General features: G+C 37.2%; 1 protein-coding gene across 4 annotated transcripts in view; it reads left to right on the forward strand.

Moving 5' to 3' along the window:
- The window catches only part of ctrip (E3 ubiquitin-protein ligase ctrip), a 74,520-nt gene that overhangs the window by 37,338 nt on the left and 21,360 nt on the right, over positions 1 to 15,822 (forward strand). The window contains exon 1 of one of the 4 annotated variants that reach the window (XM_065235516.1): positions 5,888 to 6,340. The exons of the other annotated variants lie outside the window; for them this stretch is intronic. The gene's annotated coding sequence lies outside the window, so the exon portion shown is untranslated. Of the gene's footprint in view, positions 1 to 5,887; positions 6,341 to 15,822 lie in introns of those variants that run through there. 4 annotated transcript variants of the gene reach the window in all.

Raw genomic sequence — 15,822 nt, forward strand, 5'->3', positions numbered from 1 at the left:
GCGCTCCGACCGAATCAATTTTTATCTTCATCCGATAGGCCGAAGTGAATTCATTGGCGTTTCAATGCGTTAGTCGGAGTTTGGCGTCAAGAAGCAGTGTTAGACTTTTAACAATATCTCAACGACTGGTTTCTCTTTATCAAATCTTACGGTACGTACGGAAAGGTAAATAAATTTAGAAGTCATCAGTAATCATAACATTCCGTTTGGTGCTAAGCTGCGCTGGATTAAGAAAGACTAAGTGCAGGTTGTGCTTAATAGGCCGGAAATGGGGTAGTTAACCCTACTTTGAAACCAAGTAAGAGAGAAATAATGTCTTTATTCTTCGATTTTTGGATAGGGTGTCCTGAGTGAAAAAAACAATATGTAGTACCTTACAAACTAGACTGCTTAGATGTGTGTGTTTAGTTCGAGGGTACGTCGCAACTCTTGGAAACAGGATGTATCTAACGCCTTGGTGAACAAATCCCTAAACTGGTCCTGGGTGCTCACCGGCTCAATTTGCAATCGTCCTGCTTCCACATGATCGCGGATAAAATGATGTTTTATAACGATATTCTTGCTGCGCTTCGTTTCGCGGTTCCTGGCCATACCAATGCAGCCACGGTTGTCCTCGTTGATAATGATGGGTTTCACGGTTATCTTCAGGTCTTCGAGGATGACAGTCAACCAAATCGCTGCAGCGCTTAGAGCAACGTGTTCGGCCTCGCTTGAAGATGTTGCCACCGTCGTTTGCTTCTTGCTCGACCATGACACGGTTACTCCGAATACCTTGTACAAGAAGCCGCCAACGGATTTTCGGTCCTCGGTATCCGCTGCCCCGTCTGCCCTGCGTCCCTTGCGATCCGCTGCAACAAACAGCTATCTGTACGGTTCCTTTGTCGCTGGTCTGTCACGCTGCAGTTGGAGCACATTTTTCATAGAAGATTTGCACGGGTTGCAGTTGACCATTCCGAATCGCTGAAGGATCTTCATTACTTGGGCTTCTTGCGAAAGTTGAAGCGTTCTTTCCTCTCGGTTGTACATCAGCTACATGCCCAAGAAGTAGTTCACCTCGCCGCATGTTGAACACGGTAGAGAGTTGAAAATGATGATGATCAGCTCGTTCCATCTCGTATACAAGCAGTAGTCGTGGCATGACCGGGTGAATCCCATCTTGAGCAGCCGCTCATTCCAGCAGCTGGGAGACTGCTTTAATCCGTACAGGGACTTCTGTAGCTTGCACACCATGCCTTGAGCAGTTTCTACGCCGTCCGGTACCACCATATAGATGTCTTCCTTCAGGTCACCGTGAAGGAACGCCGTCTTGTTGTCCATCAGGTGGAACAGGAATCGATGGTGCCACGCCGACAACTAGAACAGTACGGATGGTGGTCAACATAGCGACGGGAGTGTAGGTTTCTTCATAATCGATGCCCTGACGCTGCAGATGATACCCTTTCACCACCAAACGAGCCTTGTAGCGCATCTCCTCGCCGTTCTTTTATAATATGTAGGTACAGTAAAATTTCGCTCGTTGGGCTACGTTTTAGTTGGGCTGTAGCCCACCTAAATCGAAGTCAAACGTCATTTTTGACAGTGCTATTTATTTTTCGAAGGGCTCATGTATGCACAATTTGGATAGTTGTTAAAGGATTGTGATGATATTAAACAATCGATGTATCCCTCAACCAGTTTTCAGCTTGAAAGCTCAACCCTACTAACGAAAGTCTTTCACTAAGTGGGCTACAGGTTAAGCCCAACGACCGAAAGTTGACTGTACTTGGTTTCAAGTTTGAGAGAAATAACGTCTTTATTCTTCGAGGTTTGGATTGGGAATGACAGTGGTGTCCTGAGTGCAGGGCTGGTAGCAGGTCACTTTTTAGTGACTTGGTCACTATTTTGAAGCCAGTCACTAAAAAGTCACTGTTTAGACCAAAAAGTCACTAGAGTCACTTTTTCACTACTAAAATAGAGTCAAATTTAAAAATATCAACAAAATGTTTATATTAAGTACTTGGCACTAAAAAAAGTCTACAGTAGTTTTAACATAATATACATATTTATTAAAAAAAAATTAAAATTTTAACCAGGGTGACCAGTGAACCGCAAAACTTTAAAACACCAGAAAAACTATAGGGAAATGCCTACAATTTCGATTAATAATCAGGAAAAATATACCTTCTTCCCCAGAAAATGAATTGTAAACATTGGAAACTTTCCAAAGGTATTTGTCTGTGATAGAGTTTCAAAAGTCTTTCAAGGATGATTAAGAACTTTGAAAAATTCAAAGTAAATTTTAAGAGAATTTTAAAAGATTCTAGGGATGACACCAAGATATATCAGAGAAGAATACCAAAGTACAAACTACGAAAGTCTCATGTAAAATTAAGCGCTCTGAGGACTGATTTCTTCTTCTCCGCTTAAATCTTAACCAGGTTTACATACATAGGGCCTTATTACGGGTGTCACTACACGGAAATAATGAAGTGATACTCAGAATAAGAGCCGTGATTGCCATACAAATCAAATGGGATCACTTCACCGTGACGACAAGTGACAAGTTTTCACCGTGAAGTGACATCCGTAATAAGTCCGATAGTTAAACTTGGCTTAACACATACGAGCGTCGCTTTTGATTATTGTTTAAATTATTTGAGACGCAAAATTCAGCTCCGAAACAATTTTGGAAATAATTCTAATATAATTGAGAGTCAATTTTTTATTTTTCAAAATAAGGTCTGAAATTTATTCTAATTCTGATTTCTGACGATACTTCCAAGAGAATTCTAAAGAGTTCGAAATAAATTCCGAGAATAATTCCAATGGAATCGAATTTTGAGGGTTCAATCTCAAAGGAATTCTGAGAAGAGTTTCAAAGTTTGTGATGGATTTTTGTTTGAGAATTTTGAGGAAATACTATGGGGATACCCCATGATTCTAAGGAGAATATGAATTGAAATTCCAATTGAATGCAAGGGAGAAGTCCAATAGTATTCTAAGCAGAAATTTATGAAATCTCTCAGGTTAATTTCATGGAAATTCTAAGGATGGATTTCTGGAAGGAGCCTTCAGGAAGTTTCTAGAAAAATCAATAAAATATCGAAAATAATCTACTTTAACTAATCATGTGTTATTACTTCATGCGTGAATTTAACGATTTACATAGTCGGAGATGCTTAACGTCAAATATCAAACTTAAAGTGGAGATTTTATAAGATCGATGAGGAGATTCAATTATAGAGTTGATAGTTCCGTTATAGTACGGCAGTGTGAAAATTGTATATAAAGTAGAAAGTGAGCAAAGGACAATTTTGAGGAAGGTACAAATCGGATAGTTGTTTACGTCAGATGGCGACTTGAGTGTGAAACAATCTATAGAACTGTTTCCGCACATCAGAGGTACATGAGCAAATCGGCGATCATCCCTTTTGCCAGTGGTGGCAGGGGGAAACACCCCTCACCATCCCTCATTAACGGATGAGCTTGGTAAAGGAGATGCTCTACCTTCCTCAAAATTGTCCTTTGTTCTATATACATATTTCACACTGCACCAGTATAACGGAACTATCAACCCTTTACTTTCATCTCCTCATCTATCGTCCACTTTAATTCTGATATTTGATGTTAAGCCTTTCCAACTACGAAAATAATCTATTTCCAACAATTTTGTAAAAGCTTATTTGCCTCTAAGTTTAAGAGAAGGGGAATTATTCGAAAGAAGTTCATGAGATCATTCTGAAGAAATTCTGTGAAAAGTTCATAGCAAATTATCAAAGTTATCTACCTAGATATATCAAATATTTAAGGTTCAATTTACTTTGATGCATTTTCGAAAAATTGAAAAGCAGTTTTTTTCAACGCATTATTTCGGATTGCTAAAAGCTCGCGTTATTTTGTTTAGAATAGTAAAAAGGAATCGAATAGTGCAAGCATTTTGCAATCTGAACTAATGCGTTGAAAAAAACTGCTCTTCAATTTTTCGAAAAAGCATCAAAGTAAATTGAACCTTAAAGATTTCGAACGCAGAATCAAATTCAAGATCATAAAAAATAGGAATTACTATTTGCTAGTCATCATGTATAACGTAAGCAAAAGTAAATTATTCAAATCACTTCAAATGCTCTTCAAAGGAGATTCCGTTGTGAGATTCGATTAAATTAGAGGAATTTATGAAATTTCATTTTACGTTCCATGACATAAAAAGTTTATTTCAATATCAAACCGAATTTGAATTTCTAAGTTACCATATAAATGGTTACTTATTTAGTATTTACAAGTCACTATTTGGTCACTATTTCCGAAATTTTGGTCACTTAAGTCACTACTATTATATCGCATCAGCACTACCAGACCTGCGAGTGGAAAAAAAACATTAGTACCTTACAAACTAGACTGCTTAGATTGAATAACGCAGGGTGACCAGCAAACCGGGAATTTGAAAAGTAACCGGAAAAAAAACCCGAGAATTCGGTGAGAGAACCGGGAAAATAAATTAAGCATACCATAGGAACAAATTTTTACACCAAAATTTCAGAATAAACCATTAAAACAGAGTGATCCTTTACCAAATGAATGTCTTGCTCTATTTGCTGCATAATTTTCTTCAGTTTCCCGTCTTATTTTTTTTTTTAGAATTTCATCACTCAGCAATATTGCACATTGATGTCTCAATTTCAGATGTAAAGTGCATGGTCCTTAAAAGAAAATATTGAAGATGCTGGAATTTGGAAACAAAAATTTGAAAAAAACCAAAACTGAATTATACTTTTCCGGGGGTTTAATTTTTCGTTGTTCAAAATTCTCATGACATGAATTCCAGAATTAACTTGGAATTCTACTCTGAATTATCTTGAAATTGTTCTGAAATAAACCAGAAAACACTCCGCGTAATAATTACCGTTGAAATCTTTTTGGAATTTTCTTGCAACCCCTTCTGAGAATTTAATTGTAATCCTTCTTAGAATTCCCTTCAGCCTATCCGGAGACTTTGATTCCTTTGAAAATCTTTTCAAAAAATTATTTTAACTCTATTCAAAATAGCAGAAATCTTTCGAAATTTTATTTGAAAACCCCTTGAAGTATTTTAAAGAATTTCTTTCTAATTATTCTGTGAAGAATCCTTCACACTAGGGTTGAAATAATTGCCAGAACATTCTATAATGGTTGTACCGGGTTGCTCCGTCTTCATTCCAAAATTCTTCAGATCCTTCATGATCAGCTGATACGATCTAGATTTCTTGATATGCTAACACTATTAACTTTCAAAGTTTTCGTACAATTAAGAAACTTCTATCTCACAGAGACATCGGTAGCTTAGTGGTTACCATTTCTGCTTACTGAGCAGAAGGTCAGGAGTTCAATTCCAGGTCCGTGCATTTCCTTGTTATTTGTCACTATGTCTAATTGTCTATCCCCATTCGATTTAAATAAACAAATCTGCTTTACCGATCGCATCACTACTTACCAAAGTGAATCCAGACCAAAAATAACCTGGCCCACATTAACACAACTTTCCAAATCCCAAGCGCCATCTATGTGATTCCCTGTGCAATTCCACTTGTTTTGATCATAAATGGAGTAGCAACTACGATATACACGGTCTTCAAAAAAAATAGAAGCCAAAATATTACACAGAATACCCTTTTGTATTGAATTAGATTTCAATATTGTAAAAAATCTTCTTGTGACAAAATCTACAATTCTTTTAAAAAAATCAAATACAAATTGTAATTGAGTTTATTAAAAAGGCAACGCATGATTCAGGCTGCCTCTCAAACTAAACGCTGCCATTGCGCCACTCGTAACTTAACATCTTCTTTTTTTACAGTCCATGAAACACCTCGATCAATATATCCACCATCATTTCGTTCGATAATGGCTGGAAGCTCCTATCATACGTGCTACAGTTGTATAGGTATCGAATCGTGAACCTTCTGAACTAAGCTTGCACGAGTCTGATTCTGAACGAACTGGTGTGTTGTATATCGGCATCGGAGCTCCTACCAGAGAGGCGGCACCTCATCCCTTTCCACAGTTTCTCGTCGATTCGAACTCGTACCATTCGAGCAGTCTCAGCTCTCAGCGCACAACAGTTGAGTTTCCGTTCTCGTCGCGTTCAGTCGGAACTGGAATTGATTACGTGCCGCCGTTGGGAGGAAATTGTGATAAGTACCTAATCTAGGTACGGGAAGCACTGATTCGTCAGTCGTTATCGTGCTACGCCGTGAAAAACAATTCCAGCATTAGCATTAGTATGCTAGGACAAACTGTATAGTGCGAGGCAACATTGGATTAGAACCGGATCCGGTAGCAATGAGCGATGCGTATTAGCTCTAATTGGCCTTCAGGAAGATCCATGGTGAGAAAAACGCTCAACTTAATAAATGTACCACTGAGCGCGTATGCCTCTTTGTGTGAGGGAGCGTTATAATTTTATTTTGAGCTGCTTCGCATCCGCACTCGGGTCGCCGGATTGAATCCGTTCCTCCGGTTTGTGCGTTGTGTTATTGAACTGGACAATAACCTTTATTTACATTTTGTGTATATTTTCATTCTTGTCTCGCGCACATAATGGAACGAAGTACCTACAGTGGTGTGTATTGAATGAGGGGGAAAATAAGAATAAGAAGAAGAAGAAGAGACCTCTTCTGCGAGTGGAATATCGTGTAACTAACCCAAACCACTGTTGTTGCAGAAGGCAGGGGACCTAATGGGACTCTAGTGAAGTGAACGTGTGTTGGTTCGTTCGTCGTAACATTGTGCTGGGTGGAAAGGATTCGTCGACTTCTTGTCCTACAGCCGACGATCAATGGAGGTGTGGCAGTCCCAGGGCATCAAACTGAACCAAAGAGGAACGATCGAGGATTATGACGATGCGAGAGTGTACGACCTCCACCGAGGGTCTCTTCTTGTTGGTCTTCGTCGTGATGTCACTGGTTGATGGTTTTGTTATGTTCCGTCCGTTGTGTTTTGAGCCTGTTTTCCCCTGTTATTTACTACGTAGCCTTTGATTCCTACACGTTTCCCAAGACGGAACGAGAAAAGAAGTCACACCGAAGCAGAACCTGTTGTGTGGTTGATTTGTAGAAGTGTGTGCTGTGCGATGGAACGAGGAATAACAGTTTGAATGAGACGTAGACTGTGTTTGCTGATTAAGAAGCAACATTTAGGCAGACGACGTCATTCGATGTGGTTCAATTGGCAGAACTCTAATGGGTCTGCAACAAACTCAACACTGAACAAGAGTGCGTAGGGTAATTAGCAGTTGAGTTGTAAGATCTTCTCTAAGTGCCTTGTTTCCTTCCTGGTTAAGTATTATATACGTCGTAAACAGGAATGATTGACCCAAGCAAATTGCATGCCAATCCTGGCTCTCATCATGGATGTCTTGATGTCAGTTTTTGGAAAATCCACCTCGAAACCCTCAAAATCATTTTACCGCAGCTTATTTTTATTTAGCATTCAAATGAATGTTGAGACAGACAGTATCCTAAGATACGGGTCTGGAGTAGTGGTTAGTATCCATGGTTCTTACGCTGATGGCCACGAGATCAAATAGCGTCCCTAAAATGTGTTAAAGTGCCTTAAAATGGGGTGAAGTTAATCAATACACCGTTCAATTAGAAATGTAGAAAATAAAAAATCAAATCTTGAAATTTAACAAGTAATACATAAACAGGGTGTCAACTACCTGGAAAATCAGGGAATTCCTTTTTGGACCTGGAAAATCAGGGATTGTCAGGGAATTTCATTCTAAGACAGGGAAATATTTCTTTATAACAGAAACTTATTAATAAGTATCGCTGACCTCGCTAGTTTCAAACAACTTAATTACTCGTTGTAGTTTGAGGGATGATTTTCAATTTCAAATTTTAAAAAGAGTTGCGAAGTTGTGGTGGTTCAATGCTTTATGTTGCATTTTTGCAAGTGGAGCAAAAGTTAATTCAAATAAAGGGTATTTCGATGATTTTGAGCCTATTATAAATTCAGCTCCCACTAGGTGTTGTCACATTCCTGAGTTGAACCGAGATAAAAATTCAGTTCCGTAGAGACGCTAGAGGTTGTTAGTTGTTGCAAAATTAAGCTGCTTATGGGAATGTGTGTCTCTTAATAGATGTTATTCCTAATTGCGTCTGACAAAATTTAACCTTCAAGTAGATTCTGCGTCTCTCGATCCAGCTGTGTCCAACAAAAATCAATCCTTTGAGCGTATTGGAGCACTTTTGAGTAAATGCAATAATGATTGAGAGTTAAGTTGGGCTTAGACAAGGCAAGTCATTGATCAACTCAGTTGAATTCAATTGGGTTGAAAAGTTGAGTCTGGTTCAACTTTTTTTTCAATTCAAGTCAGTTAAATGGCATAGTTTACACGTTCAAGTCGGCTGAATTCAACTGAGCTGATAAATTGACTGCCTTGCCTAAACCCAGCTTTAAGAGAAGATAATGATTTTTTTTCTGAATATTTATTGTGTTCTTAACAGCTTCATTAGCTCAGAGAACTGGCATAGGGTTTTTGATCTAATTTCCGTCCTACTAAGCACAACCCGCGCTTTACCTCTCTTTTCTGAACGAGTTTAAACAAAAATAGAATATTTCTGTCAAAGATGACTTGCAAATTTATTCACTTTTCCATACGTACCGTTGGATTTGTTAAAGAGTCACAAATTGTTGAGATTTTGTCTAAAATCTAACACTGCTTTTTGATTCTAAATTCGTTCTACGAGTTTCAATTCCGTCCTAACGCATTGAAACGCCATTAGATTTTCTTCGTCCTACGGATAAACGTAGAAAAGGCGGATTCGCTAGGAGCGTTTCTTTTGTTTTGAGAACAATGAGCGTAAATATTCATACACTGCACTCTAACAGGATTTATGTTGTAGCTAATGAACCAACGCATCGGAACAAACCTATTATTGATTTGTGCACGGTGAAATCATTATTGATCTTTTCTGATCGATAGAACGGAAATGGGCGATTACGACGAAGTAGCGCTCTACCCTAATAAGAATGAAGGATAATGGTCTTGCTTGGGAGCTTTTTTTGATTGCTTGGAGTAGCACTTTTATGTTTGAATAATGATTCAAAGATACGTAGACAAGCATTGCTTTGACAGCATAGAGTGGCTGTATTAAGTATTCTAGTTCTTCATTGTTAACCTGGTTAGCTCGCACGGCGAATGAGAACGACTCAAATTTGAGTTTAGTTCACTCATAATCGCCAAAAGTGCAGGAACGCAGCGATGAGTTAAATTTGTCTCATGGTTTCCTGTGGAAAACCTAAAAAATCTGCCGGAAAATGAGGAAATTGACGAAAATTTTATTCAGTTTCGGAGTAGTACCAATAGACTGAGTGAATCCAATCTTTACTTTTCTCAAATTCGGGAATTTTTCCATGGAAAATCCTGGAAAAACCTTGGAAAACATGAGGCAAATTAACTCATCGCTGAGTTCCTGCACTTTTGGCGATTATGAGTGAACTAAACTCAAATTTGAGTCGTTCTCCACGCAGAAAAATTTATCGTTGAAACAAAAATATTTGAGGTAAATTTAAACGTAAACTCAGTTTGTTCTGGCCACAAAAATAAACAAGGTTTATTTCAAACGTATTCCATGTTTGAAGTCATGTAATATTAATGTTTAAAATAAAAATAATTTTACGTTTATTTTAAAAATATTCGTGTTGAAAATAAACGTGAATATTTTTGTTAGGTTTGACAACAATGCGAACAAAAATAAATATGTTTATTTTAAACATGCTTCTTATGTTTGAAAGAAACATACTTAATTTTAAATTATATTAGCATTTGATTGAATGTAAGATAAAGCAGAAAAAGGATTGCCAAGAGATGAAAAAACGATCTGCAGGAAGATCCCGAATTCAGTTTGATTGCAATGCTGCTCGTTGCAATGTAGGATTGGAAATGCAGGAATCGGAAGAAGATGAGGATGATGAGAAACCGTTGAGTTCGGTAAGGAAGGAGGATGAATGCAGCACTGATTTTAGTAAGAAGTTGATCCAACAAATTAATCAGTCGAGTCAGGATTGTGTGAATATGATAAAGCTCGCTGAAGTTTCGAAGCGAATGGAAAATGAGCGGATGAAGTTGGAGCAATTCGGAAAGAGCAAGAACACAAGGCAGGTGTAAATGAGGAGCATGTTTCGGATCTGTTTGTGGCAGGAGAGAAGATCAAAGACAAAAGCTCGAAGAAAACAGGAAGAAATGACTTTTTCAGGGTGGGGGGAAGTGCTGGAGGTTCCGGAATAAATTCAAAATCCATTTCGGATTTTCGTTTCCCTTTGTTAAGTTACTTACCTAGGTGGGTTTCCGCATCCATGACTTCGGTTTTGTTGCGGGCCGTTTTCAGTTGATTGGCAAAGCTGGGGCAATTTTTTTCCGAATGTAAACAAGAAGGAAAAAATGCAGGGCACGCTAAAAATCGTTTACGCAAATCCCATATTGTTGAAATAAACATGCTTCTGACTTTGATTCAAACATATATATCTTTGTTGCAAACATGGTTTTAATTTATTTTGAATTATTCATATGTTTATAGAATGAACATTTTTATTTTTGATTTAAATGAACAAAATTCGGTTCCGTGTCATTCGCCGTGCGTAAAATTACCTTCATTGTAACAGAATTTTGGAGATGAAACGTTGTTTTTACTATTTCCCACTAGAGGAATCCGCCCGCGAATTAGCTTTTGGTTAAGCATATTATCCGGAATAATTTTCTTACGGAGCTGGGTCTCAAAATGTGCTCAAGGCGCAAAACAAATATAATGGGATTAAAAACAAGTGTTTCATATGTAAAATGCAGAGTGACCAGTGCACCGGGAAAACCGGAAAAAGCTGGGAAAATCCCATGAATTTAGTTGCCAAATCTGGAAAAATATACCTTGTCCTCTCTTCGAAAGCAATAAGATGTCAAGACCCTTGGACTGGTCTAGATTTCCATGATAACTACAGTCACTTTGAAGAACTATTAAGAGAATTTTATAATTTTTATCCAAAACTAATTTGAGCAGATTTTAGAATGAATTCTAGAGATAACACCAAGGTATTTCAGATAATATTTTTAGGAGAGTTTGTACTAGATCTTCCAAGAGTGAAGATAATTCCAGGATTCTTGAAAAATACCAAGGAACGCGAACGGGAACAGTTCCAAAATAATTATGCGAAGATCTATAACGATATTCCGAGTATAATTCCAAGTGCATTTCGAAAGGAATTTTTAGAGAATGTTAATGAGAATTCCATGCAATATTCCAAAGAATTTAGAGGAGATCTGAGGTGAATTTTACGGAGAATTTCATGCATTTAAAAAAAAATTAAGCTCCGGTGAATTCATAGCAAGAGTTTAAAATTCGAAGAAAGGATGAATTTAAGGAATTTTTGGAGTGCTCTACAGAGAAAAATTTCAAGGGATTTCCAGAGAGAACTACAAATTTATTTTTGAAGAATTCTGGAAAGATCTCTGCGAAAGGAAATTAATCTGAGAACAATCAAATAAAAGCCGGTAAAGTTTTGAGTAAAATGTTCATATAGAAATTGTGAAAACTTTGAACTTGTCGTAAATCCAAATTCAAGCTCCAGCAAAGGTCTTATAAATTACCCATTTAACCTTCAGTTTAAAAGCTTAAATCTCGCGTAACATTTGAAAAGGGTCTATCCACGTTGATCGATTCTCTTCATCGACTTTCTCTTTGGTTTACCACGGTAACATAAACGAATTTTTCGCTATGCTCGTAGCATAGTTCGACAGAAGACGATATTAGCTTGTGCCTGAAACAGCACACTCAATGGAAAATGAAATTGCAGTCGGGTTATTCGTAAAAGCGAAAATCGATGAAGACAATCGATCAACAATGAGAGGCCCTTTTCTCGTGTTGCGCGAGAAATAGGTTATTTCTTTAGAAAGCAAACTTAAATCATTTTTCTAGATTCTAAATTTCAAACAAACTCTTTCTGAACTTTGAATGAGTCAGGTGAACGCAATGGAGATTTACGAAAATTCTACCAAACTTAAATGATAATAAATAAATGATACAGATTAATTTACAGAATTTTGTAAGCCCAGATACAGATCAAAAAGATTTTTTGCGGTGAAAATACAGATTGAAATTGATAAAAATATGGCAACACTTTATGAAAGAAGTAACGATCCATCATCCAATACAGCAAATAGAGGAAATGGATGTAATGTCGGCCTAAATGCCCTTAATTTGGGCCCATACATAAATTCAGCAATCGACTAAATTTTCAATAGCGACCAAAAATATCCATTAGATTTCATCTAATTCATCTAGATAAAATTGATAAATAGCAGATTTCTAGCAATGGGTGCAATCTTAGATCCATAGGCCAACATTAGAGCCATTTCCAATACGTCAGCAGTTCCATGCAAAATGATATCACCAATTGCTATGGGCAATCATTCACATTTTTGCCAAAACTCAGCCATTTTGTTTCTTGTAAAATTTTCAAAATGGCGTTCTTGATATTTTTCAATGTCCATTTTTTTGATTTTTGAATGTTGAAAACTTTTGGAATGTTCAAAATTATGGACACTTGAATTGAAAACTGACAAAAATCGTAGAACAAGAACATCTTTTGAACTTTTTGTTAGTACACTTTTTTTTACAAAACGATTTCTCGCGCATCACGAGAAAAGGGTCCTATCATTGTTGATCGATTCTGTTCATCGATTTTCTATTTCGCGAATAATCCGACTGTAAATGAATTTTCCACTGAGTGCAAAGGGGTGAGACAGCATTACTCTGCGTTTCGGTTTTGCTGCGAGTAACTCAATGTACCTCAAAATTAAATTGACGTTCATCGATGTCTGTTTACTCCTCGGCTTACTCCGTTTACCGTCTTCACATATTAGGCGTCAATTTGGTTTGTAAACAAAACAAAATTCTCGCGTCACTTTTCAATAGGCCCTTTCTGCATTGATCGATTCGCTTCATCGAATTTCTTTTTCGATCGTCACGGCCGTGTTAAGATATTTGCGGATATTTTGGACACCCAGATCGATGGAAGACGCAACAATCTAGCATCTAATACGACAAATACAACAGGAAATGTTTTTGTAGAGGGTCGATGAAGAGAATTGAGAATTGAGAGAATGTAGATTTGTCTATTTGAAATCGGAGTAGGTAACCTAAATGATACGACGAGAGCGGGATGATCAGCATCTAGACTGATCAGTGGTAATGTAATGTGAAATTATTTGCCAGGACAAGATCTAGCAAACGTCCGTTTCGGTTGGGAAAAGTGTTTACTTGACTTGACGTGTAAATTAAATCCGTCCAAAGAAGTACAAGAGTCGGTAAAGTGCCACTGTAAATCAGCTTGGTTGTAGTCGTCAAATAGTAGTGCGGGAGACCGGGACTCAATCGAGACCTAACGATGAAGTTCACCAGTCGGCAGGAAGACAGCGCCAATACTGAGAATGTTTTGTGGAAATTCCACGACAATCCAGAGCTGTTCCACAAGACTGGAAATGGGCGAGATACTTCGGTAGCTGGTTAGTCTATTTGAGACAGCAGTCAGAACGCCTCCACCGCGCGATTTTTTGACTGTGGGAGATCGGTCTCTTGAAGACGGAATAAAGTGATCCGAAGTTGCGATGAATAGATCCGGTCATCCAGTCACGTTTCCGTCAGTACGATCAAATCATATTCAACCTCCGCAACAGCCAAGAAAATTCGTAGGCTATTCAAGGAGCGATCCCGGGAGCTGGAAACCGAAGAATATTTAGGACCGAAAGTTCAGATACGCAACCATACTCGCCTGGAGTTGTAGGCCGGAAGTCCTCGATTGTTGTTGTTGTTTTGCTTGACAGCAGCTTTTCGGCTTCGCACCTCCATATGTTGTTGTGATGCGAAAAGTGAGAAAGCAAATGACAGTGATCTTGCTTGCTCAATGAGGTGCCTCAAAAGTAACTCTGAAATTGCTCATGATTAGGAGCTGTCTTGCCCCTTGTTGAGTGTGTTGTTTTAGGCGCAAGCTACCATCATCTTCTGTTGAACTGTGCTGCGAGCTTAACGAGAAATTCGTTTATTTAGCCGTGGTAAACCAAAGAAAAAGTCGATGAAGGCGGGGCTGGTAGTGAGTCACTTTTTAGTGACTTGGTCACTTTTTTCAAGCCAGTCACTGAAAAGTCTCTTTTTTTAAGGCCAAGTCACTAAACTCACTTTTTCTTGTAATCAGTCACTATTTTCAACTTTTTAGCGTGAATTTATTTTAGGATTGTTCATTCTTTGCTTTGTGACATTGAATCGTCTTTCTCTATCTACAGGGTGTCTACTCATCGTTCTAAATAAAATTACCTGATTTTTCCAAAACTTTAACGGATAAATTCCGACCTTATAATAAGAAAGCTATTTTTAAATGCCTAAAAAATATGCTTTTTTTGTAGATCAAAACAATAGAAATGTGTCCAAACGTTTTTAAAACAAAGCAATCAGTTTTAAAGAAACAGCTTTTCAATCAAATCCATTGAATGTTGGTTTAACACTTACTTAATTTCTCACTTTATAAAGTTAAAAAAAAACTTACTTAATTTGAGTAAGTCCAAGATCTAAAATTATTCAATATCTTGAAGTTTCGCATTTCATGTACAGCTTCAAGATATTGAAAATTTTCAAAGTGCCAGAATCAAGGAAAAAATAAATGATTTATTTCAACTTCGTAATTCATTTTATGAAAGATTAGAGATCTTCAATGCAGTCCTATTAACTTCACAACAATGGTAGGAACTTTGGAGAAGTTCTGAGTAATGAAAAGAAATGCTGTGAAGAAATTCAGTGAAGCTCCATAAAGAAGTTCTAAGTACTTTAGAAAAGCTAGATCTAGAGATCTTTGGGGAATTTCAGATCATAAGAGCAGTTTTCGTTGCTTTAGTCCAGACTATAATCGAAAATTTAGAAAAATTCAGGATAGTTCCATCATGCGCTGAAAAAAAATCGAGAACTCTTAAGATTTTCCGATTCAGGAATGTACAGAGGCCTTCAGAGATATTATGGAAAATTCAGAAATATATCAGGAACTTCACAGAAGCCTAGATAATTTCAGGGAAATTTAAAGGTGTTTACGGGAATTCCATTTATTTCTCATCAGAACTGAGATCCTCAATAGAATTTAGAGCTTAAGCGAAGCTTAGAGAACATCAAGACAGATCAGAGAATCAAAGGGCAGTTCAAATAATTTCAAGGAGTTGTAGAAACCTTAAAGAAGTTTCGAGAAACTCAGAGAATTCCCGGAAACTTCAACAAAGCTCCGAGAGAATTTCTGGAGCGTGATAAAAATTTAATGAACATCCGGGAAACGTGAGAGTATTTTAAGGGTGTTTATATCATGGAGATTTCAAGAACTTAAAAAAAATCCAGAGAATTTCTAATACATTAAGATATTTTTAGATGGTTTCATGATATTCAGCGATGTTCCGAGTACTTCGAGGACGATCAGATAGCTTCAGAATAATCCCATTAACTTAAGATAATTTGAAGGATTATCAAACAAATTTTGAGAACTTCAGGTAAGCATAGATAAGTTCAGGGAAAATTAGTGAGCGTTTAAAATTATTAAGGAAAATTGTCGAAACTTCAAGGAAAATCATATACAGTGACTCAATTCCGAATTCGTACACCACCATACAGATTTTTCCTCCTAAGTTTCTAAGAGTCAATAAATATTTTTTAGACATTTTTTGTATGTACAGTCATAGTCTCAAATGTGAAAAACAATGCATTATTTTTATTTCTGATAAAATGAATATTATTTTCTTGAAAATAATAAAAAAATAGCATGAATGCCGAAAATAAACTCAAATCC

Source organism: Ochlerotatus camptorhynchus, unplaced genomic scaffold, assembly GCF_037179485.1.
Source record: "Ochlerotatus camptorhynchus isolate MF236.1 unplaced genomic scaffold, CSIRO-AGI_Acam_v1.1 ptg000493l, whole genome shotgun sequence".
Taxonomy (NCBI): domain Eukaryota; kingdom Metazoa; phylum Arthropoda; class Insecta; order Diptera; family Culicidae; genus Ochlerotatus; species Ochlerotatus camptorhynchus.